This window comes from Heteronotia binoei, chromosome 15 (assembly GCF_032191835.1).
Source record: "Heteronotia binoei isolate CCM8104 ecotype False Entrance Well chromosome 15, APGP_CSIRO_Hbin_v1, whole genome shotgun sequence".
NCBI lineage: Eukaryota > Metazoa > Chordata > Lepidosauria > Squamata > Gekkonidae > Heteronotia > Heteronotia binoei.
Window position 1 is genome coordinate 9,762,314 of NC_083237.1, and position 3,873 is coordinate 9,766,186.

Below are 3,873 nucleotides of genomic sequence, written 5' to 3' on the forward strand. Positions count from 1 at the left end.
CAAAATAAGCAGGGTCGGGCCAATGCCCCATCCAGTCCAGCATTCTGTGTCACAAAGTGGCCAAAACCCAGAACATCAGGAGGTCCGCCAGTGGGGTCAAGACACTAGAAGCACTTGGATGGGAGACCAGCAAGCAAGAAGAAGACCATGACAAGCCACCTCTTCATCTCACTTTGAACGCTCTTTGCTGGGCTTATCTTAAGTTGGTTCTGACTTGAAGACATACGTTAATTAAATGGCCTGAGGGATGTAACCAGCAGATATGAGATCTGTGATGGTTTCCCTCACTTTAAATTGCTGTCCTGGTGATTTGTTTCGTAGGAAAGGATGGAGGAACACTCCAATCAGTGCTTATGACCAAGAGGTGGAATGTTGATGTGAAGAGAAGAGAATGTCCCCTCAAGCCACAACCAACTCATGGCAACCTCATCCACAGGGCATTCCCTGGGGCTAGAGGTGGCAGTCAAGGCCGCGAAGAAGAAGTACTTCGCGGCCAAGATTGCGTCTGCAAATTCGCGCCCAGCACAATTGTTTAAAATAATTGGACAGCTAACCACACTGCCCCAAGGCAGACCAAACGTTAGAGAATTGGAAATAGGCTGTGAGGCTTTTGCGAAATTTTTTGCAGACAAAATCACGTCGCTCCACCATCACCTTGGATACAGTATGTGAGCCCGAGGCCCCGTGCCTGTCTTCTGATTTAATCCTGGATCACTTCAACCCGCTCAGCCTGGAGGAAGTTGATGGAATTCTCTCCTCTGCACGCCCTACAACTTGTGATTTGGACCCATGCCCCTCCTGGCTAATTAAATCCTGCCTGAGGGAGCTTGAATGTCCTTTACGGGACATCATAAATAGATCCCTCTTGGAGGGGCGCTTTCCATCATCTCTAAACGAGGCTTTGGTCCGTCCCCTCTTGAAAAAAAGTACAGCGGATCCGGCCGAATTGGCAAACTACCGACCGGTCTCTAATTTACCGTTTTTAGGTAAAATTATAGAGAGGGCAGTGGCGTCACAGTTGCAGAGCTTTCTGGATGACACTTCCATCCTAGACCCTTGCCAGTCCGGCTTTCGCCCGGGTTACGGGACGGAGACAGTACTGGTCGCCCTGGTAGATGATCTCCAATGGCACCTGGATCGGGGCGGTGTGGTGGTGCTGATGTTGTTGGACCTGTTGGCTGCGTTCGACATGGTTGCCAATGGCTACTGACCCGCCGCCTCGCCGATGTAGGGCTGAGGGGGTCTGCCTTACAATGGCTTGCCTCCTTCCTCGAGGATCGGGGACAAAGGGTGGCAATTGGGGGCGAGCTGTCCCAGAGGCGCACATTGGACTGTGGAGTGCCTCAAGGGGCAGTTCTCTCACCAATGCTATTTAATATCTATATGCGCCCCCTTGCCCAGATTGCCAGGAGACATGGACTTGGGTGCCATCAATATGCGGATGACACCCAACTCTATCTGCTAATGGACGGCCGGCCTGACTGCGTCCCAGAGAATTTAGACCGGGCCCTGCAGGATTTGGCAACCTGGTTGAGGAAGAGCGGGCTGAAACTGAATCCAGCGAAGACAGAAGTCCTTTGTCTGGGTCGGGGCGCTCAGGGAGGGGAAATACCTCTCCCGGTCTTCGACGGGGCGCCGTTGAAAGCGGCGCACCGGGTTAAGAGCCTGGGAGTTTTACTGGAGCCTGCATTATCAATGGAGGCCCAGATTGCAGCCACTGCCAAGTCAGCCTTTTTCCATCTAAGGTGGGCAAAGCAGTTGGCTCCCTTCCTAGAGCGCCAAGATCTGGCAATGGTGCTTCATGCAACGGTCACCTCGAGACTGGATTACTATAATGCCCTCTACATGGGGCTGCCTCTGTACAGAACCCGGAAGCTGCAGCTGGTGCAGAATGCAGCGGCTAGACTGTTGCTGGGACTCCCTAAATGGGAGCACATACAGCCTGGGCTGCGCGAACTGCACTGGCTGCCAGTTACATACCGGGTTCGTTACAAAGTGCTGGTCATTACATTTAAAGCCCTATATGGTCGAGGACCTGTCTACCTTAGGGACCGTCTCTCCCCATATGAACCCCAGAGAGCACTGAGGTCAGCCGGGAAAAACTTGCTGACTATCCCCGGACCGAGAGAGGTGAAGTTGCAAAGCACCCGTAACCGGGCCTTCTCCTCTATAGCCCCGAGCCTATGGAACCAACTCCCAGAGGAAATGCGGGCCCTGCGGGACCTAGAACAGTTCCGCAGGGCCTGCAAGACCTTCCTCTTCAGACTGGCTTTCGCGGATGAAAATGGAAATCGCGAAGGAAACCGCCATCAGAAAAAGTAAACATAGCATTCGCACTTTTAAAAATTTAATCAATTTAATTTTAAAACTTAACCAGATTTTAATTAAATGCTTATAATGTTTAATGTAATTTTATTCATTTGTATAATTCAACCCTGAACTATGTTGTTAGCCGCCCTGAGCCTGCTCCGGCGGGGAGGGCGGGATACAAATAAAATTTGTTGTTGTTGTTATTCCAGGAAAGGCAGGAGCAAAGGTGTTTTGCCATTGCCTGAATCTGTGTAGCAACCCTAGCTTTCCTTGACGGTCTCCCATCCAGGTACGAACTTTGGCAAACCTTGCTTAGCTTCCAAGCTCTGACAAATGTGGGCTCAGCTGGGCTACTCAGGCTGCTTGCTGATCTGATGTCCTCTGACATGATTTTCTCCTATAGTCTTTGCCTCTTTTCCTGTACGCGCTCCTGTCCAAGTGTAGCTCTCTGGCACCCCCATTCTGCCACAACATCCTGCAAGGAAGACTGGCTTCATTCTCTACTCTGAAGGATTTATGTACCAGCAGGAAGCCAAAAACTGTCACTGTGTGCCTCTTGCACAGTAATACAAGGCTGAGTCTTCCGGCTTCAGGCTGTTCATTTGTAGATAGGCTGATGATTGGGAATTGTCTCGGGAGATGGTGAATCTGCCCTGCACTTTGGTATTATAATATATCTTGCTTCCACTGGGGCCGCTAATGCTGGCCACCCACTCCAATCCTTTTCCTGCAGCCTGCCGAACCCAGCGGATAGTATAGTTAGCAAAGGTGAACCCCGAAGTTTTGCAGGAGAGACGGAGGGAACCTCCAGGCACAACAACTCCCCCTCCAGTTTCCACAAGCTGAATCTCTGACTGGCAGCCTGGAAAAAATATATATAAAAGACAATCAGTCAAGGGAAACCTGTATAGGAAAATAATATATGTAATTGTCCTTGAACATCAGAGAGGAGGGAAAAATTACCCCCAAAAGCTGCAAAGAAAAGAAGAAGTTTCAGCCAGAAGATCATGCCTGTTGTTACGTTGGAGGATGCTGAGCGAGGATTCATGCCTGGACTGGCACAATCTTAGAAGGTTCTGAGTGTGGAGAAATGTGTTGTCTATTGTGGGTTTTAAGGAGATGAAGTGGTGCAGCTAATTTGCATGGCCTCCGGGTTAGAAGGGCTGCTAAAGCACCTCCACCAGTTCATGAAAGTCAGATCTTTTTTTTTTTTTTTAAGCTATGGGGTGGAACAGAGAAAAGGGGAGCGTTGCTTGCCTCTCACCATGTCTGTAGGGCTTGAGGTAGATGTATAGAGTCATTTTAGTGTCTTTGAATACTTTCTCTCCGGTTGTGGCTTCTTTACTCAAGAATGAAGAAAATAAACACGAGCGTATGGTTTAAACTAAGATGGCCAATATACAGGCTTCGGATTCAGTGGGAGCTCCTAGGAACACAGCTCCTGAACTTTTCTGACAGTTCCACCTCCTCCTTCCCACCATGTCCATTGAATAGTAGGTACAGCTTCATAACAATCCCTGGATGAGCTCCACCACCTATTTTTCTACAAAACAACCCCTGCTG